Raw genomic sequence first — 22,152 nt, forward strand, 5'->3', positions numbered from 1 at the left:
AATTTATTGCTAAATACAGTGGGCATGATTCAGCCATAGTGAAGCACATTTCAGTCCTACTGATTTCAGTGAATTGAAACACAAGATATGTGCAGTCCCTCCCCTCTTTTCAGAGCCTCATCGGGTAAAAGCAGCTGTCCAAGAGGCCTTGCAGTTCTGTTGTAGGCGACCCTTTTTAACTGGAGCTACCAGGGATTGAATCTGGGACCTTCTGCATACAGAGTATCAATTGTTCCATTGAGCAGACTCATAACCCCCCACAACCACTTTCTGAGGAAGGTGTGACAGAAATGCCTCAAACCATTTCCATTTTCACCACCCCCAGACTAGATAGTTCAACAATTGTGAGTGATGATAAGGTATATCTGAGAGATCCAGCAATACCAACAGAGAGGCATTGCCTTTGTTCATCTGCAGCTAATCATCCACCAAATCAGGACTGAAACCAGACTGAAAACAGTCAAGGGCAGATATGTGATCCAGGATATTGTGACAGAACTTGTGCTTTCGGGATATCTCTATACCTACCGTAATTCTATATCTAATTTTGAAGTGTGCACCCTGCCTGTGGATACTTAAATCTGCAGATAGGGGGCACACTCATGCCCAACAGGTTTTTCTGCAGACTTAGGGGACCCCCTAGGTCTACAAAAAATAAATAAATCTGAACTTAAAAAAACTGGAGGGTTTTTTTTTAATCCCCCCGATTTTTGAAAGAGGATTGTCTGAGCATGTGCAGACAGAGCTCTTTCAAAATGGTGGCTGCTGTTGCTGAGAACGGGTCAGCTGCCAGGTGTCAGCAATAAAAGCAGATGATGCTGGGAACAATTCCCAGGCTGTGCTGCAGCAGATGCCTTTGGTCACTCTGGACAGCTGCTGCCACAGAGAGCCGTGCCTAGCCTTGCCAGCAGCAGACGCTGGGAGCAGCTTCTTGGCCGCTCCGGGCCTGGCCAGGGGATTCCCCCACCTGGGAGGGGAGATGGTATTCCTCCCCCTTGTGAGGGGGAGATGGCATTCCACCTCACGTTTCGTGGACCCCCCACTTGTTCCCTTATATTAGTCTGGTCACATGTTCCAGTAGTTCCACTTGGTTGAGAGTGCTTTCAGGAACCTGTTGGCGTTGCTCCTTAGGTTAAAGCTGTTTGAACTACTCTTCATCCTTTTGGTCTCAGTTTTGGAACCCAGAAACATTACACAGGAAAGCCCAGAGCAGCTTTTCTGCAACTCACTGAACAGCCTTGAGTAAAAATAGTAGATTAGAATTGGCCTAAATTGGGTAGAAGTTGTTTAAGAGAGGCCTTTTAAAATAATGTTCTTATCACAGCTTCCTTTAAAGGCTGAGGGGGAAATACCCTCAGCCAGTCTAATTTCATCTCAAGATGAAGACTCTGATCCAGGAAACCTTAAACAGGAAGAAATTTTTGTTTGTCTTTAAGGTACTCCAATGCTCCTGATCTTCATCAGCGGGACCCTCACCAATTCCTTGCATTATTTCAACAGTCAGAAGGGACAAACTACCCCCAGAAAGGTGGTAGCATTCACAGTCCCCAGGAAAATCCTATCAACATTAGTCAAGACAACCGAGCTGAAACTATCCATGGATAAAAGACCAAACAGTGCTTCTGACGCCTCCAGTGCATGATTGAGCCATTGATACCGGTAAACTGAAATCCAAGTTAGAGGAGATCTGAGAGTTTTTATCAGCAAATACTCCCCCCTCCCAAAACACAGCCCAAGGCCAAATTACTGGACTTCTATGATTTCCCTAAACAATTCACTTTTTTAAAAAAAATCTGCTTTATTCTACAGGAAAAGAAAGAGAAGGAACAGCTGAGACCACACACATCAGCATTCGTCTCTCCAATGCATGGAAGATGGCATGACCCTAAACAGAAAGTAAATAAAATTTCTCAACAAAACCCTGCATGTATTATATCTTAGCTCCTTCTCTAACACAAACACATACACACTCTGGCTCTTTCCAGCTGTATCTGAAGAAGTGAGCTGTGACTCACGAAATTGCATACCCTGCCAGAAATGTAGTTAGTCTTTAAGGTGCTACTGGATTCTTCCTCTATTCTACATGCACACCCTGTTTATCCACTTTTAAATGGTTTTTTAAAAAAGAATTCTGTGCATTTTGCCCACTCCCTGTTCCTCCTCCCCTCCCTGTGATGTGTCATATCTTTCAGCAGAATCACTGGAGTTAATCACTTGCTGAGGGGATTACCAAGAAGAGGAGTCCCCCTCCCCTCTTTTTGTTTGCTTTTGTATTGACAGGATTTCAAGTTAACAGAAAATAAGGAAGAGAACCCAGTGTAATGACTCCTGTCTCTTGTGAAGCAACGTTGGATGTCTTTCTGTTTATTCTCTTGGGAGCTGTTGATTAGAATTTGAGTGGGACACAGAAGCCGGGCTTAATCCAGGTGCTCTAAAGACTAGACAATTTAGGTAACTCAGTACAAGAGCCCCTTTTTTTTGTTGTGGCGGTGGCCTAAATAATTCAGCCGCTGAAAGTTTATATTTGTTTATTTAGAAACGTTTATCCTATCTTTCCCCCTATATGGAATCAAGGCACCTCATTACCTCCCAGCCCCCGCAAAAGCTAAAACTACACCACAACACAATGCATAAAATGGCAGGAGCCCTCTATAACGTAACTCAGTTGACAAACATTAACCCTCAGGTGCCCTCAACAGCTCTCTCAGGCCTTGCTTGGAGTTTGGGAACTCTACCTATAAATCACAATTCTTCAACACAATTCTTCAAAGGAAGACTCTGGCATGAACTGGCTGCATTGGGATTTATTTAAATGTTTCATACTACCTCCCCAGTTTATGAACTAGGATTTTGGATTTTTTATCTCATTACACTTGCCTCTAATTTAACAAAACCTGTGACTCCCTCCCAGGTAGGGAATGGCCTCCCTATTTTTTCCTGATTAGATCTGAATTTTATATAATTACATTTCCATGTGTACTTTCTGCCCTTTATAACCACTTGACCCTGTTCCTTGTTTGTTCTTTAAACCTCCCAATTAAAGCAAAGTGAGGATCCAAAATGTTGTTAGGCTTTCAAGTGCCTCGAGACTCTGCCACAGACGACCCCTAAGGAATTATTGCCTTCATGCTATTTTACCAGAAATCGACCTTTTTCTCAACCCTATCTCAAAAGAGGGAACCCATCCCTCAATAATATAGTCGCAATTCCTTTTTGGTCTACTACAGCTAAATGTTCTTATCTCACAATCAAAACAATGTTGTTATGGGTGGAACTTTGTCTCTGGTGTGCATCTCCACAATTGATTGCCACCTTTGTCTAGCGAATGTAGCTTCTCCAGACAGATAAAGGGAACTAGTTTTCTATGCCCTGAGGCTCAGTTTTAAGTCTGGATCTTCCACAGTATCTTAATTTACAATGCAACATCCCACAAAGCATCTAGACTGTGTGTAGGTTGCTTACAAGAGTAGGGTTGCTAGGTTCCAGGTGGGTGCTGGAGATCATCTGGAATTACAATTGATCTCCAGATGCCAGGGATAAATTCCCCTAGAGAAAATGGCTGCTTTGGAGGGTGGCTTCTAAGGCATTATACCCTGTTGAGGTCCCTCCCCTCCCCAAACCTCACCCTCCCTAGACTCCCCCCCCCAAATGTCAAGGAGTTTCCCAACACCAAGTTGGCAACCCTAAGTGATGGGATACCGACTCTGTAACAAAGATATTTTGAATAGTGCTAAGGAGGTCAGAGTCACAATCATATAATCTCCATTCATGATGTATGAAGCCTAACTGCCTTCAGGTGAAGGCAAACATTTTTAGAGCAGCAGAGTCACTCAGGAAGCATTGAATCCAAACTGATGTTTCTTCTTTAAAGTCAAACTGTGAAAAATGGTTCTGCTAGTTGGAAGAAGTAGCCTGCTATACACAGTGTTGATTGGCTCAAAGAAACCTCCCCTTGCAATCCCCAGAAAAGTTTTGTACTATATGTCCCCTAATGTTTTCTGAATCCATACACATGTTTTTAACAATATAAACTGGTGGCCCACCTGAAGCATGAGGCAAGGAACAAGATGAAATGCTGAATGAAGCATATACTAACTGGCATTCTCCTGACCCATTGTATAAGTGGTGACCTAAATACTTTAATAGCACCCATGAGCATTTGGAGAATTTGCACACATGGGAGCTAATTGCTATTGAAAGAGATCCTGATGTTAATATAGCCAAATCTATAAGAAGGACAGTAAATCATTACTGGAGAATGGTAGATGATTACAGACAATGACTTCCCAGGTGATGAAATACAAACACATGCAAGGGGGATACCTGGATAATGCGTTTGGCAAGTATGTTATGTTGCAACCAAAAATCGTAATGGAGGAGAAAAATATGGAGGCGACAATAGACATTAATTATGGTATCCAGGATGAGCATACTGAAACTCCTTTATGAAACGCTTGTTGTGGCTTCTGGGTGATTATTGCCACGCACACCGGAGGAAAATAAAAAGGTTATGGCCCTGTATGATGTAGGACTTCCATGCTTGGATCATGGTCCTCAGGTGGAGTGTGGAGCCCCTATTAGGGCCCCCTCCAAAGCCAGTATTCTTTGTTTCTGAGAGAAGATCCTGCCCTTAAGGCACCCTTTGCATGTATGCCAAGAGGAGCTGCAGGCTAATGAGGTGAGGTCACTCAACAAAGGAGAGAATTCCTTTTTATCTCAAGAAAGTTCAGGGAGTCTCCCCGCCACACCAGAGCTCTTCCTTGCTTTCTCTTTCTTATCTCCCCCCCCCCCTGCATAGCCCCACATCCTCACAATTTAGTCTTCCACCTTCCTGGCTTCCGTCCTTTCCTTTTGCTCTGTGGCACCAACTCTTTGCCACTGCCATGGCAAAAATCAAGACCCATGATTTACGAGGGAAGAAGAAGGAACGGTTGTTGGAGCAGTTGGATGATCTTGAAGAACTGTCCCAGCAATGTCTCGTCAAGGTGATCAGAGGCGCAGACTCTAAACTCTTCAAGATCTGGGTTGTGCACAAATCCCTCACCCGAGTGCTGACAGTCATTAACCAGACCCAGAAGGAAAACCTCAGGAAGTTCTGCAAAGGAAAGAAGTACGGTATAAGCCTCTAGACTTGCAACCCAAGAAAACACGTGCCATGTGGCGCAGGCTGAACAAGCATGAAGAGGGTCTGAAGACCAAAATACAGCAGCGGAAAAAGCACCTGTACCCTCGAAATATGCTGTGAAAGCGTGAGCTTCCAGTGCACAGTTGCCCTGCTGGCTTCCTTTTTTCCCATTAAGGGTGTTTTGTCTTTAAAAATACAATTTACTCTTCCAATGCTCTGCTTGTGCTTGCAGTGTGAAGCCTGGTCTGTTCAACAAAACAGATCTTTCACATGTAGGAAGGGTTCTACAACCACCTGTGTTTTCTCACAGATACCGTTAAAAATTCAGAAAACTGGAGAAAGATTTAGTTGTATTCTGTGGGTAAGCTACAAAATTAAATTGGTAGTACCTTTTGATTCTTAAAAGAGACTTTAGTTATGTTCTCAGATGCTGGTCCTAATCTAAATGGGGTCCCACCTAAAGTAAGAGCCCTTCCCAGAGTTTCCACAACACTGGCCCCACCTGAAACTTGGTGTCAAAGAAAGCTACTAGGGCTTTCCCACTTGGTTGGGAAGTGCTGATCAGGCTCTCACTTTCCCACTGAAAGGAAATTCGGTAATGTTGAGAAGCTTTCTGTTTCCCTCATTTGTTATAGATTTTTCATAGGGTTAATAGTCATAGCTATAGGTGAACTTTAGGAAGAATTCAATAAAGCAAAACTATGATGCAATATGTAAGTCCTTGCTCAAGAATATGGCAATAATAAACAAAAAGCCGTGCTGCTTTTCTTTTCCACTAATGATTAGACTATCTAAAAGAAGGAAAAGAAAATCAGATCTCCCTAAAGGTTATGATAATCAGAATATCATGAACCCTTTCATTAACTCATTAAAAGATGTGTCTGTTTTCCTGCCATCTGAGTCATCTTCATCTGTGACTTACCCTGACTTCATCCTAATTTTCTAATGGTTGTGTGTATGGCCAATGTGAATGCCAAGGTTAGTCAGAGGTCAACACAGACTACTCCCAACACCCAAGCATTTAGGTTGAGTTGGATCTTAAACCAGATTGGAATTGTGCTCCATATTTATCAACAAATGGATAAATTCCTCTCAAACCGGCATGTTACAGAGCAAGAGAAGGATTTCATGTTGGTGCAACTGGGTTACACAGAAATGAACCTTTGCTTAATTCAGAGTTACCATAAGTTGTTGCAAAAGATGCTGGTTTAGCACTTCCTGTTAACGAAGCAGAGAAGTTTATGTGGGATCTAACAGAAGCAAAACAAAAAATTGTAGCTAGCGGTGATTGATAACTTATTTGCAACTGCCAATTAGCCATTGAACATGTTTCTTCACATTTTTAAACTTGCCTTTTCTTGCATCATGATGATTTGTTTTGCTTCAATGTACACACGGGTGGGGGCTTGAATGTAGAATTAATACCTTAAATAAATAAAAATGCTGCTTGCTGTCTTAAATTCTGTTCCTTCTAGTTTGTTGATGTGAATGACTGAAGATTCTTATCGTAGCACAGAAGACAATTTGTGCCTGATGTTCGCCCAAAAGCAGAAGGGGGAAAAGGAGCACAGGACAGGCCTTAAACTTTGTAAAGCAGTCACTTTGGACTGGATTCCAGAAGAGATTCCTGGCTCCAGTCCCCATTTCTATGTGGCCCTAAGTTGAAAGTGTAAAAACATAAAGCAGTTTATAAGTCAGAATAATATGAGCAGGGAACCCACAATGTTTTGCAAGGGGCATCTCATTTCCCCATCCTCCACTGTTTCTTCTGTCCCTTCCCTGCAAGCCCATATAGCCTTTCCCCTTTTCTTGCTTCCTTTTCTTCTTCCCACCCACATCTCTCCTTCCCACCCAACGAGGGTTGTCAACTCTAGTTTGGGAAATTCCTAAAGATTAGAGGGTGGAGCCTGGGAAATGCAGGTTTTGTGGGGGGAAAGCTCTCAGCTAGGTTTAATGCCATAGGGTATACCCTACAAAGCAGCCATTTTCTCCAGAGAAACTGATCTATGTCATCTGGAAATCAGTTGTAATTCCGCCCCACCTTTACATGTCTCCTCCCCCCCAACTTCAGCTTTCTGTCCTCCTGGTAGCCTCTCCCTGGGAAAAATTGGTGCTGTTCCATCCACTGAGCTGGGCCGGGCTCAGTTGCATGGTGTGGGCCATTGGGTTGGGCCCAGTTATTTCATGGATTTGCAGGGGGCCCTTGACTTTCCACTGTACCCCTCCCCACACTATTTCTTCTCTTCCTCCTCCTGGCAGTCCCCATATCTTCACATCACTTGACATCATTCTCTGCTCCTCTATTTTATCCTCACAATAACCCTGTGAGGTATGTTAGGCTAAGACATATGACTGGCCCAAGGTCTCCCTATGAGCACCATGGCAGAGTGGGAATTCAAACTGGAGTCTCCAAGATCCTAATCTGAAACTCTAAGTACTACTCCTCATTGGCCGTTGTGGCATGGCTGCTACTGAATAGCAACCATCGCTGAGCAAATCATGCAAGTTGGGTGATAGCAAGTAGCCAGCTGGCTACTGGTGGGCCTGGCTCTTATGAGTCCTCTCTCAAAAGCCAAAACAGCCCTGGAGAGAGTTCTGCCCCTCCCCCTGCCTTTTACTGACACAAACCGAGCTTTGAAGGCTGGCAATACAGTTGTGCTTGCCTAGCAACGGCCACAACAGCCACTGAGAAGACATTCATTTAATTTTTTTTTGTAAAACCAATATTTAATACCAAAGAAGAAGAAAGCCAAACAGCTCTGAAACAGAAGAGGCACTGCACTGCTCCAAACCAGCTAAAAGGTACAGCATTAATAACTCACAAGGGCTCAAAGTGGGCCACGTATACTCACAAAGCTTATAAATAAGTGTTGACCTCCTTCCCAAGCATTCCTCTAGCTGTTTGGCTTTGTCAAAGGGCATAAAATACACAAAGCAGTCCATGCAAACAAATAGTAACTGTCTCCAAGGCGTACCCGCAAGCGGGCTAATGTTCCCAGTTTGTCTTTTTTCTTTTCCTATCAGCAAGCTTACGTCCTTGCCATGAATTAGTGCAAAATATCTGATGGGTTCTCAGTGAAGCCTGTTCCTCTTACAGGTGCCTTCTCTATCTTCTGAGATGTGTGCCTCTCCAAACCTCAGACACACCAATCCAGTCTGTAAGTATCTGGCTCCTCCAATCTCTCAGCCACTCTTGTCAGCTTCTCTATGGTCTTCCTCCTCTGAGGATGAGGATGAGGATGCTAGCATGGATGAGAGCCAACGTGGTGAAATGGTAAGAGTGGCAGACTCTAATTTGAAGAACTGGGTTAAATTCTCCACTCTTCCACATGAAGCCTGCTGGGTGACTTTGGGCCAGACACCATTCTCTCCAAACTCTCCCAGCCTCACCTACCCCACAAGGTGCCTGTTGTGGGTAGGGGAAGGGGATGTGATTGTAAGCCCCTTTGAGACTCATTAAGGTAGAGAAAAGCGCGGTATAAGAACCAACTCTTCTTCTTCCTTTGTGGCTGCTTTCCTGCCACCTTTCCCCAGAGAGTGTGGTAGCCACCCTGGGAGGAGACAGTTCAGCAGGAGCATCTGGGAAGGCGAAGGCTGCTAGGAAATGGGCAGATCCTTAGGAGGGCGGGGTTTGGAGAGGGGAGGGACTTCAGTGCCATAGAGTCCAATTGCCAAAGAGGCCATTTTCTCCAAGTGAACAGATATCTATCGGCTGGAGATCAGCTGTAATAGTGGGAGATCTCCAGCTAGTACCTGGCAACCCTATATGGCTGGAATGCAGGATACCACTGGGTGAGCTGCAGGTTGGAATCCTTCATCCACTGCAGCCACATCAAGGGCATGTGGTTTGTAACCAGAATAAATGGACCTCCCCATAGGTTACATCGTAGTGTCTCCATGGCCCACTTGATGACTAAGGCTTCTTGTTCCGCTACAGCATAATCTCATTCCTGTGGCAGGAGCTTCCGGTTGATATAGAATATTGAGTAAGTCTTCCCCAACCCACAATTGGATCAGCAGTGCACCAAGGCTGGGTCTCACAGTCTGTTTCAGATAAAGAACATTAAGAAGTGCTTGGATGGATCTGACGAGTGGTCTGTCTAGGGCAGCATCCTCTTTCACACAGTGGCCAACCAGTTGCCCTGGAGGGCATTGAGGCCAGTACCTTTCCTGATGTTGCCCCAGCACTAGTTTTCAGATATTTACTGGATGTGGCAGACAAATATTACGCAGTATGAAGCTGAATCAGACCTGTAGTCCCTGAGGCCCAGATTATGACAGTAGTGCTCTGAGTCTCAAACTGAGGCCTCTCCTAGCCATGATACTTGAGCCATGATAGGCTCTCTCTCTTTCTCTCTCTGACATACACATACAAAGGCTGTGCTGTATTGTGGTGCCGACATCAAAATCCTCCTCTTCTCTTGCTGTTGTGCTACAAGTGTCATATGATTATAAGGCTCACCTGACCCTTGTGTGTGTATTAAGTACTGTCAAGTTGATTCTGACTTATGGAAAGCCATGAATCAATGTCCTCCAAAATGTCCTATCATTAAAAGCCTTGCTCAACTTTGCAAATTGAAGGCCGTGGCTTCCTTAATTGAGTCAATTAATCTCACGATGAATCTTCCTCTTTTCCTGCTGCCTTCAACTTTTCTTAGCATTACTGTCTTTTCCAGTGAGTCTTGCCTTCTCTTAATATGACCAAAGTACTATAGCCTCAGTTAAGTAATTTTTGTTTCTAGGGAGAGTTCAGGCTTGATTTGATGTAGAAGCCACTTATTTGTCCATGTTTTTTTTTTTGGTCTTTTGTCTGAAATCAGAGAGGTGGCTTTTGAAAAGATTATAAGCATATCATTTTTTTAAAAAGAGGAAAAAACTGATATTGATACAAAGTGCAACATCTCAAAAAGGGCCTATGTAAAGGCCTGAGTATACAAGGAAGTAATAGTATTAGTCTCAAATACAAATTGCATTTAAAATGGGCTATGCTGAGTTAACAAAACCACTAAAATCAATGGAATATCACAGCAAAGTTGATCAAAAATGATCAGGACAGAGATAAAAGGGAGGCTATTTTATGCAGGAATAAACAATGTTGAAACTAGAACAAGGGCCTTGATGACAAAGAACACTGCAGAAGGGAAGAAATGTGATACAGTATTTTTACCAGCACCCACATGCATTTTTCTTTTAATGTAGAAATGTCCTCTGGCTAAATTAGAGTTCTAACTATTCCAAAAGTGTTAGTGAACATTAAGAATAATGAGGGAGGAAAAGAGACAATATACTGGATGCAAATGAATCAGAGGACTGATGCATAAAATCTGAATGGAAGAACAGATGCCAGCTGTGGAATGAGGCTGTAATCTGTTCTATTTATAAAAAAGGGAGACCCATTTTGCACACAGCATTTACAGAGACAGCTTGTTGCTAGTAACAATCTATAAGATCTTGTTGCTACAGATCAGTTTTTAAAATGTGGCAATAAAATATTGTTATAGGTTTTAGAAGAAATCTTGGCATCAGACAAACTGATTAACAAATGACATCTTTAGAAAAGAAATAAATGAGTATGTGCCCTGCTATTCTAAATTCTTACACAGTTTACTTAACTACTTCCACTACTGACCAGCGTTTGCATAAAAATTATAGTCTGGTTGACATTTGATAATTTGTTCATCTGGAAGCAATCTTTTTTTCCATTCTGTTATTCATGTACTCTCTACTAATTGCAGACTACTAATGATGAGCACAGAAAAATCAGCAAAGTCCAAAGAGTTTTGGGAGGTGCAGCTTGTTGTGATAAGGTGAGGACATATTTACTTGCTGAAACTCTCTGTCCTATAACAACTATCAACCACCTAGGAGCCCTGATCACGTTTGCCTCTGGTCAGCCTTGCAAAAGGTCAGGGAGAAGTACAGACATGCCTGGAGTAGGAACCTGAATGTTGGTGACCTGAATTAGGAGTACCCCAGGCACCATGCTGAGGTGGGCAAATTCCTAAAGCCAGGCTGGATGGTGTAATGCATCTGAGTCACTGTTGCTGAGTCACAATGACCACTAGAAAAGTCAGTGTATGCCCCATTGTTCGACTAAGACTATTCTTCAGTTCAGACACATCTTATTGATAGGACATGGTGTCCTAGTGGCGCTGGATAATTTATTCTGGCTAATGAGAGCAAAAACTATTTTACACACTGAAAAACAGGAATCTAACAATGGTAGGAGAGAGATCTTTTTTAAAAAATGTGTAGATCCCACACACACACACACACACACACAAAGTGCCTTCAAGTCACAGGCGACTTATGGCAACCCCTTTTGGGGTTTTCATGGCAAGAGACTAACAGAGGTGGTTTGCCAGTGCCTTCCTCTGCATAGCAACCCTGGTTTTCCTTGGTGGTCTCCCATCCAAATACTAACCAGTGATGACCCTGCTTAGCTTCTGAGATCTGACGAGATCAAGCTAGCCTGGGCCATCCAGGTAGATCCCAACCATTTTGAAAAATTAGAAAATAGCCAAAGCAGCCAGTTTCTCCAGGTGAACTGATCTCTATCAGCTGGAGATCAGTTGTAATACCAGGAGATCTCCAGCTAGTACCTGGAGGTTGGCAACCCTAACTACTGCTGAGCAACCTTAACTACTGCTGGAGAAAAACAGCTATCAATCTACCCCAGCAACAGCAGACTAAAGTGCTTTGGCATTGTAAAGGAAGGGCTTATTCAAGGAAAATGACCATTGTTAGGGCCTACATCAGAATAAGAAGAACCATTTTCGCCCTCAGAGTTTTCATATTTATTTGAGCAGCATTACCTATAATGTGGAGTTTAGTGTTAGCTTATTTGGTGTCATTTAGGTTAGACAAGCTGCATTTGAAGTCTGGAGATAGAGACACGCCCCAAAGTCTTGCACATCAAGATATCCACTACAATGCAAAGTTAGTGGTTGCCTACTTTATCGAAAGACTGTGTCTAGAAGAGATAAAACAAGTGCTTAGGGGAGTGGGCAGGGAAGATCTGTTTTCTTTTCCAACTTTGAGAACTACACCCTTCTTCTTCCTCTTCTTGTGCTTCGAAATAACACCTTTTACAGAGAATAGCAAAGATTTTGTGTGGAATTAAAACCTGTCTTGCATCTTGGCTTGCACTTAGATAGAACACATGAACAACAGTGAACAGCAATAAAATATTTTTAGTGTGCCATGCCACAAGTGGTGGTATTATTATAAATGTTTATATGAGCTTCTTGAAATCAAAGGGTCAGAAGGGATGGCGTGCGCTTCCCTTATGAGGCAGAAATCCCAGCCTAGCTATAACCCATAATAATAGGTAAGTACTGCATCACCATGTTGCATAAGCACAGGGCAGTCAAGGAGCCTTATTGTGCAACTAGACAGAGTTATGTTGTTCTAATTCCATTGAAGTCAATTTGTTTAGAAGGGTGTTTGCACTGTTAATAAGTTTAACTCAACCCTAATAAAGTTTGCTCACAGTATCAATGTCTCGCTGTCTTTGTTTGCTTCTCAATTTGGTAGGCTGAACCTTTCTCAGGCAATAAGTCTTGGGCATGGCGCTTGTCCCCCCCCCCCCGACTGCATCCACCCACTGCATTTCAAGCTTTCCTCTGGATCTTCAATGATCTCAGTTTTCCCTTGGTCAAACCCATTTTTTGTACCATCTTATAAACATGATTGTCGTCCTATATTTCAATCTGTCCAGGCATCCTTGCAAGCATTCTAATTTAAATTAAATGAGGAGAGGCTGATGCTGCCAGCCATTAGTAGGTCAGCTCCTTCACCATTAGGGTATCCCTCTCTAACCTGAACACAATTGCCTGATTTCTGGGGAGCATGTTAAGGGTGCTGCATGCTTCGTTGGGGGCCCCAGAGGACCTTACAGAGCCCTTAAGCCTGATGTTTATGTGCCCTGGGTTAAGAAACCCTAGAAGATGGATAGAAGCATCTGATGGTCAGGTTATAGAGCTCATCAGTGCTAGCAATCCCCATTCCAGGCCCCTTGACTGTGATTCTCTGGATTCACATTAATCCTGTTGATCTTGCATTGCTACAGTGGCACTGAGTTCTGCTTGGCTTTCTGTAGAAATCATAGATACATAGAGTTGGAAGGGACCTCCAGGGCCATCTAGTCCAACCCTCTGAACAATGCAGGAAATTCACAACGACCTCCTCCCCGACACTTGCCAGTGACCCTAGATCCCTGGCCAATCTGGCCTGGAGGAAAATTGCTTCCTGTACATTTGTTCTGCTGGGCTTGCAAAGTCCCCCCCCCTTCAGTTTCTACTGCAGAAATTCTTTGGTTTGACTTGCTTGCACAGCTACATTGGCCCTGGATTCTACTGGGCTTCTCTGTTACAATTGGTTCTATTTGACTTCCAAAAGTGTCCCCCTGTTTGGGATTCTCTGGTTTGACATTGGTTCTCCTGGGCTTGCCACATTGGCTTGTGGTATGGCTGGGATTCAGGGCTCTGCTTTGATTCTGTTGTGCTTGTGTTGGTTCTTGGCATGGGAGACATTGACCAGTGGTTGCTGCAGACATCCCCCTTTGCTTTGCCCTGGAAAAAAAGACTCCCCCCCCCCACTGGAAACATTGGAGGATGGATGGGGCACCTTATTTGGGGAGCAATAGAATTTGACCCCCTGACTCAATCTTCTTGAAACTTGGGAGTTCTTTTGTGGACAGGCACTAGCAGCTCTGCTGCAAATTTTGTGCCTCTAGTTTAAAAATAGCAGTCCCCCAGACCCCTGGAAAACTTCCCCATAGGCTATAATGGAGCTGAATAAATTGGGATTCCCGAATAAAACCTGAATCTGAATACCATTCCGATACTGAAATTCATGGATATTGGGAATACTGATTCCCCCCCAATATACCCAAATATGAAAAATATTGATTTTAAATGCATATCCCTACTCTGTTCATACTCATATGTTTAATTTACATATTTAGTTTACAAAGTGGTTTACAAAGACGTTCCCCACCCCTGACCTAGCAGCTAACTGCAGCTCTCAAGTGCATGGTGCTGGTTTTTAAGGCTTGTGCGTGTTTTAAGGCTTCTTTTGGAAGAAGAGGCACAGAGTAAGCAGTGGGTTGAAGGGTATGAAAGCTCATGCTCAAGTGGATGAAGGTGCGGGGGTGAACAAATCAGGTGGGTGACTTTCACCAAAATGCTGGCAAGGCTAGAAAACAGACTAGAGCTGCCTTGAGCCAAGAGGAAAGGCAGGGGAAAATATTTTTTTAAAATAAATAAAATAGTGACCACACTGCCTCAATTGTGTGGTTCATTCTCTGAACAGCAGGCCCCATTATTGCCTCGTCATGGCATTGATTGTCTGTTGAGTTGGGCAATAGATTGGTTCATATAAAAGCTGCTGGGCAGCATATCCCAATAGGCAGACTTTTTAAAATTTGGCATTAATTTGGTTCTGAATAGCCATAACTTTAGATTCATAAGAGGGATCCACAAATTTTGGCTGGGCTGGATGGCCAACCAGCCAGCGTGGTGTAGTGGTTAAGAGCAGTGGATCTGGAGAACCAGGTTTGATTTCCTGCTCCTCCACGTGAGCGGGGAGCTAATCTGGAGAACCAGGTTTCATTCCCCACTCCTCCACATAAAGCCCGCTGGGTGACCCTGGGCTAGTCACAGTTCTCTCAGAACTCTCTCAGCCCCACCTACCTTACATGATACCTTTTGTGAGGGGCGGGGAGGGAAAACGATTGTAAGTGGCTCGGAGATTCCTTACAATAGAGAAAAGGGAGGCATAAAAACTATTTCTTCTTCTAGTAACCAGCCAAGCTTCCTTTTCTTCTTGCTCCGTGGAGGGAAAGTATGCCCCTTTTATACATGCTCTTCAGTAAGATGTTTTTACAAGGGAGAGGAAGCAGTTAGGGTGTTTGTGTTCAAATTAACCATTCCCCTCTAGGTGCTACATCCCAGAAGAAGATGAATCCCAATTCCACTCTGAAAGAGGCATTCTTTTTCCATGTGTTGTTGTTGGTTTTTGAAAAGTTGCTACTCCTCTAGCAGATAAAATTGATCCTCTCCCTCCTGGTTACCAGAATTAAATATCAATTTGCTGTTGGTGACCTTGTCACTGTATTGTGTGGTCCTCTGCTGTAACCTACCTCCCAAAATATTTTCTATGTAAGAAAAATAATTGAACAGTACAGTTTTTTAATTTGTCACTCACAGGGTAATTACTGTAGTGACAAGTGATGAAAAGATCTTTTTTCTTCCAAGAATTTGTGTTTTTTTAGAATGTTTCCTTCCTCTGAATCATTATCACTTGCTTTCCAAAGACTGATGATTATGTGGAAAGACAAAAATAAATCTGCTTTTGATGATACCCAAAGCCATTTCTCTTCTACTGTGAATAATATACTAGGGTGCGTTTTTAATTTACCATTTGAAATTTCTGTTGCACCATATTCTTTTATCAGTGTTTTACCTATCAGAATTTATTATAACTTTGACTTATTTACAATTTCACCCCATCCTCCCTCCCCATTACAGCCTCTCATGCCTTATAGATTTTGTTCAGAACCTCATGGGACCGCACCATCAGCTTTTCTGAGGCATTGGGAGAATACAATGGAAAGAGATTACGAGGGGAATGAACCACGAGTATCTTCCACTCACTGGTCATAGCATCCACTCAGCCCAATAAAATAAAACATAACTAGGAATAAAGGATCCATAAATGGAAAGAACAACAAAAAACAGTGGTGCCCAATAACAGAGGCACGGTAACAACCAATAGATATTTCAAATGCTGGGGGTCCTCTAAACTAAGACTCCCTTTGCCTGGTGTCTGAAGGTGAACAATAATAGCACAGAGCAAACCTTCCTGAAGAGGGTGTTGCATAGTTTTGCCACTGATACTGAACATGCTGGATCATGTGTATTGCCCACTGTACATCAGACATTGGAGAAACGGGTTCAGTCCCCGGCATCTCCAGTTAAAGGGTCTAGGCAAGTAGGTGATGTGAAAGACCTTTCTCTGCCTGAGACCCTGGAGAGCTGCTGCTGGTCTGAGTAGCTGACTCTGATGGACCAAGGGTCTGATTCAGTATAAGGCAGCTTCATGTGTTCATGTGTTCAATGAATACATGAAGCTGGCTTATAATGAGTCAGGCCATTGGTCCATCAAGGTCATTAGGATGCTGGCCTCCAGGTGGGACCTGGGAACCCCTCAGAATTACAGCTCATTTCCAGACTACAGGAATAAGTTCTCCTTAAGAAAATGGATGCTTTGGAGGGTGGACTCTATGGCATTATACCCCACTGAAGTCCCTGTCCTCTCCAGGCTCCATCCTCAAATCTCTAGGAGTTTCCCAACCTGCATCTTGCAACCTTACCCCCTTCATCCCTTGCCAGTGGCCAGGGGGGACCTGGCAACCATATTGTCTACTCTGACAGGCAGCAGCTCTCCAGGGTCCCAAGTGGAGGTCTTTTACATCATCTACTCCCTGATCCTTTTAACTGAAAATGCTGGGGATTGGACCTGGGGCCTTCTGCATGCAAAGCAGGAACTCTACCACTGAGCCCCTCCCCATCAAGTGTACCTTGAATTGAGATGGTTTTGGTCTTTAAAGATCAAAAACATTTTTCAACTGTGCCCAGAAAATTCAGTAATGATAAAACAGAAACCAAATCAAACAGGAAGTTCAGATGAAACTACAGATCCAATTAGAAAATAATAAATAAATTCTGATCTGTTCTTAAAATGGCAGATGGTCTGTAGGTGTTGTTTTCTGGCACATGCAATTTGATCCAGTGAAAGGGATGGACAAAAAGAGAGTATAAAATTATTATGAAGACAGGACAATGGGAAATGTTAGCTTCAAATAAAACAAAATCAGAAAAAGAACGTTTTTAAGCTGGACATATTCAGTGAAGAAGGCAAGCATGGCTCCATTGCATAATTAATTGATTGCAAAATATTTTCTTACATTATACTTAATTTCTGTAAATGAAAATGTTTCTGTTTCCAGTTCTAATATTTATGTTACTTATTAGATAAGTACATACAAATTGTTAAACTGTGTTTTGTTGACAAAGGTCATTTATGCATGGGCACTGTAACTCCCTTTATTCCCGCAAACAGCCTGGTTCTACTTTTTGATATCGTTCTGAGGGGGAATCCAAGGTGCAGGAGGCTTTGGGTTCCTCGCATAGTCTCCCACCACATCATGTGCCTTCCTTATAAATGCTCTGAACTGTATTCTCATTCATGAAGATATCTTACCTGAGATAGATATTGCACCTGACAATCCTACCTAACAGTCTTCAAAGTTTAGACATAAACATATGAAGATACTTTAAACTGAGTGGGACCATTGATCTGTCTAGCTCAGTATGACCTTCTGTCAGGCCTCAGCAACACGTTGCGTTTTTTGCAAAGGAACTTCACTCCAGACGTTGCAGCGAGTTAAAAGTTTATTTCAGAAAGACAGCGAGTTCAGCAGGTCATAGAGACTTAAGGCTAAAATACAGACATGGGGAAATATCGGTACATATATAGGGTAAATACAATGGGGTTGATTAGGTTTTAGAAACAAAGAAACAATACAGAAGTTAACTACCGGTAAAGACTTAAGACAACGCATACAGGAAATAAACGCGTGCGTTAACTGGCTGATCTTCCCGGGCTCCCTGCGTTTTGTGGGACCTGGTATCAGATCAGCGATTACTCGGGCGGGTCTCCATTGAGGTGCAGATCTTGGGCAGGAGACCAGGTGCAAACGGGGAGGAATGGAGTGCACAAAAAACTCCATTTTGTCCGTGGGGGGAACCATCTTGTTTCTTATCCGGGGCTGGCAGAGAGCCTATCTGACACCTTCTCTGATTGTCAGGGTTTCTCTAGGCCTCAGCTAGAAAAAGGTCTCTTGGAACAACTGCTTACTGAGATCCTTTTTAGTGGGGATGCCAGGGATTGAACCTGGGACTTTTTATGTACAAAACAGATGCCCTAACTCTGAGCCACAGCTCTTTTCCAGTATAACAAATAACTGTAGTCATGCCTACCAAACAGCATTGTCTCAGAATTAAAGTCAGGCCTGGTGGCCATAAAGAAAATAACAGGTTAGGTATACAGTGTCAGCTACATTGCCAAGGTCTGGCTTGATCACACAAAGGCAAAGGAATGAAGGAATTTTGAAATAGTGTTATCAGAACACCTGCCTGCCCCTGAGTGACAAAGAATGTGCAGAATTTTTTCTAGCCTAAATTCTGCCATATTTCCCCAAATCAGCTCCTTGACCCAACAAGAGTGCCAACACTTGATTTAGCTGCCACCACCCCAGTTATTAATTAGGCCAGTGGAAATGTTCTACTAATTCCCTTATTAAAAGAGCCAAATAATTACCGGGGGAGACGACCTCGTAATATGTCCAAAGCAGAACACAGAAATGTGGAATAGGAAAGATCCTAAACGTACTGTAGCATAATCAAAACATTTATTTATTTATAAGATTTATGTCCCTTCCATCCATATAAAAACACTCAGGGCTACTTGCAAAAATATATTTTTTAAATCAAATAGATAAAAGTAACAACTGGTGTTGCCCTGACCTGGATGGCCCAGGCTAGCCTGATTTTGTCAGATCTCAGAAGCTAAGCAGGGTCAGCCCTGGTTAGTATTTGGATGGGAGACCACCAAGGAATACCAGAATTGCTGTGCAGAGGAAGGCACTGGCAAACCACCTCTGTTAGTCTCTTGCCATGAAAACCCCAAAAAGGGGTCGCCATAAGTCAGCTGTGACTTGACGGCACTTTACACACACATACCCCTACTAGTGTTACTACAATAAATATAGGATTTCAAAAGCATAAATATATAAATAAGTGTTCTTACAAAACAGGATAATCTTTATTGCAGTTTCTATACATGCATTTCAGCTTTCCCCTAGTGATTGCACTGTGACAGGCTTTGAGAGACTTTTCAGATTCTATATAAACACTAGTGCTGTTTGTGTGAGATGTTCCATTCTCTGGGGATGCCTTTCTCCACAAGCACCTCAGTCTTTCTCCACAGGCAGGCAGGCAGGCGTGACAGACACTGAGGCACTGCAATCCTAAGGGCTCTCTGCGCTGCTGTGGCCCATGGCCAGCCACTGGGGTAACTGTGGCTCTGCAAGTCCACTCCCTAAAGGGTTCCCACGGAGAGAGACCGGAAGGCAGCCAATAGTCCAAGAAGCAGGGTCACCGAGGCCACAACTGTGTCCACTGTAACCATGCCATTGTGTCCCATACAAGTCGCAAGGAGCAACAACAGGGCTGCGATGGATAGGGCAGACAGAACCAATCACAGGTTGGCAGGTATTGGGACTCAGCCCTGTGTATGTCACAGCTGAGGGGCGGGAAGGGGCAGGGGCACAGATCAAAGCACTGTCTCCATAGCACTCCTCCACCTCCTTAGGAACTGAGCCTTGGCTAGCAGTAACTGAGCAGCTGACAGAGTTGGCAAGGGCCCCAGTATTCTCCCACAGGCAACGATCCCAACCAGTTCCATGGCCCATATGATGCAAAGGCTATAATCACGGGCATGGGGACATGACAAGGAGAGTGCGCCCAGCCAGGGGTCTCCTCCACTTACTTGCTGGGCCTCCTCCTGGCAGCCTGATCATGCTGCCAAAAGCACCCTGGGCCACACCCTGGCAACCCCTGCCAGCAGCAGAGCAGTAGAGGAGGCCACTGGGGTGGGCTCAGATGTGAGGGCATGTAACACTCCCACAATAGCCTCCTCAGTGGAGCAGAAAGGTTCTGGAACTGGAATGACCATCCTTCCACTCTGGGCAGGGTCATTCCAGTCCCAGAGCAATCTATCTGAGCCCAGAGACTGTCATTCTAAATCCATTCTGCACTCAATGTAACTTCAGCGTGCAGTAATGTATTTCAATGGAGCCCATGTAAGTCAGTTAGCATTTCTTGCTCCCAGTATATCCAGTGGGCATTGCAGCATCTCCCAGCAATCTTGTCTTGTCTTTAGTACATCCCCTCGCGATACACACCTGGTTGTCCCGTCTGTTCCTTGTGACACCTAGCATTCCCTCCAGGTGCCTGGACAGCCAGGTGTGCATCATGATCATTTTTGTTACCCAGATATAGAACTCTGCACTTATCCTTTTTTATTTATTTATTATTTACATTTATATCCTGCCCTCATTCCCAGCAAGCTGGGCTCAGGGCGGCTCACAACACAATATAAAACATCAATTTAAAACCATATTAAAACATCTATATTAAAACATACCTTAAAATCCATACCACATTTTTTAAAACAAGATGGTTCACATCCACCCACTTTTCCAGTGTGTTCAGATCTCATTGAATTCTCTCTCTATCTTCTGGGGGGTTCGCTACTCCTCCCAATTTGGTGTCATCTGCAAATTTAATGAGCAGTCCCTCCACTCCCTCAAGTGCTTTCACTCCCCAATGAAAGGCAGGGCCGATGGAGAGGAGACATGAGAGATCTATTATGAAGAAAAACCTTTGAGATCTTTCTCTATGGGAAAGGTTATGAGGATCAAATTTCTGAGATCTCAGTTTCAATATCGCTTTACTTTCATGTACAAGAATCAAAGCACATAATTTCATCATTCTCCCATACACATTGCTCCAGTTCGTACTGGTGGAAGAAAAAGACAAGCAAGCTCCTACGGAAAAAAGAATGGAGAGTCTATTTTCAGTGGGTTGGTATATCTGTTCTGAATATCATAAAATATTTTTGTATTAGAACAGCATAGTTGTGATTAGTGGATAAACAAGGACTCAGTTTTTGACTAGATTAATGGTATGACAGGAGAGTATATTTTATATAGTCATACATCTGCCCTCGCAATTTTTTTGCACTCTGCTTTCTTTAATATAGAATTACTGTGTCTTGGTTCTGTACTCATAATCATTAAAGTTTACATGGCATACTCTAATGTGCATTAGAAGGGTTTATAAGCATACTGTTTTACAAAGCTCTGGAGAGTGCAACAAATTGGCTAAAGTCAAGATTAGATTATCTTGAGTTTGGTCCTAGAGGATGTGTGTCTGCAGATGGTTATGCTAGGATAGAGTGCAGGGTGAAAAGGGACATCTATAGCCAGAAATTCTAGTGACTTGGCTCCAACTATGTGGGGGTTATTGGTTGAAGGATTCATGGTGCCATGAAAGAGAAAAGGTAGGTTTTTTTTTTTACTGTTGGTAAGAGGTTGAAGTTATATCGATATATAGAACACCTGACTGATTGATGGATGGCTGAAGATTTTAATCTATGTGGTAGAGCTGATACTCACCTTTGCTTGTGTCAGGATGACTGGGATTCAACAACTAAAGCTTCCATGCCAGGAAAATATGCCCTTTTTGGCCTTGCCATATAGTTATTAAAACCACCAAGCCCTGCTGGAAAATAAAGGTTGTGATGTTATTATTTAATTGCCTGACCTTTTACAGTTCAGGCATATTACAGAATAAAGAAAGTTCCTTCTGAGTGAGGCAGAAATACACAACTGAGGTGTAGTCGTTCAAATGTTGGACTAAATTCTGGGAGATCCAGATTTAAATCCACACTCTGCCAAGATTTTCTATTTCTTGGCTCCATCATCAACCAAAAGGGATACTGCAACCAAGAAATCAGAAGGAGACTGACACTGGGAAGGAGCTAGAAAAGATTCTTAAGCGTAAGGATCAAGCTAATTCATACTGTAGTATTCTCCATTACTATGTATGGGTGTGAAAGCTGGTCAATGAAGAATGCTGACAGGAAGTTGATTCATTTGAAATGTGGTGTTGGAGGAGAGTGTTAGATACAATTAAGTGAGTTCTAGATCAAAGCAAGCCGGAACTCTCCCTGGAAGCTAAAATGACCAAACTGAGTCTATCTTACTTTGGTACGATATAAGAACTTTTTCTTTTGGATTTCTATTTCATGTGATTGATTTCTTTGTGGGGTCCTGACTGATTTCCCCCTGACTCACTGTGGCTCCAGTGCATTATTACTGTGTACCAACTTGTTTT

At 43.2% G+C, this 22,152-nt stretch overlaps 1 pseudogene; it reads left to right on the forward strand.

The window, feature by feature from the left end:
* The first annotated feature begins 4,883 nt into the window (after positions 1–4,883).
* On the forward strand, positions 4,884–5,253 carry LOC130481131 (60S ribosomal protein L35-like; annotated as a pseudogene).
* Positions 5,254–22,152: the final 16,899 nt, after the last annotated feature.

Source organism: Euleptes europaea, chromosome 7, assembly GCF_029931775.1.
Source record: "Euleptes europaea isolate rEulEur1 chromosome 7, rEulEur1.hap1, whole genome shotgun sequence".
NCBI classification, from domain to species: Eukaryota; Metazoa; Chordata; class Lepidosauria; order Squamata; family Sphaerodactylidae; genus Euleptes; species Euleptes europaea.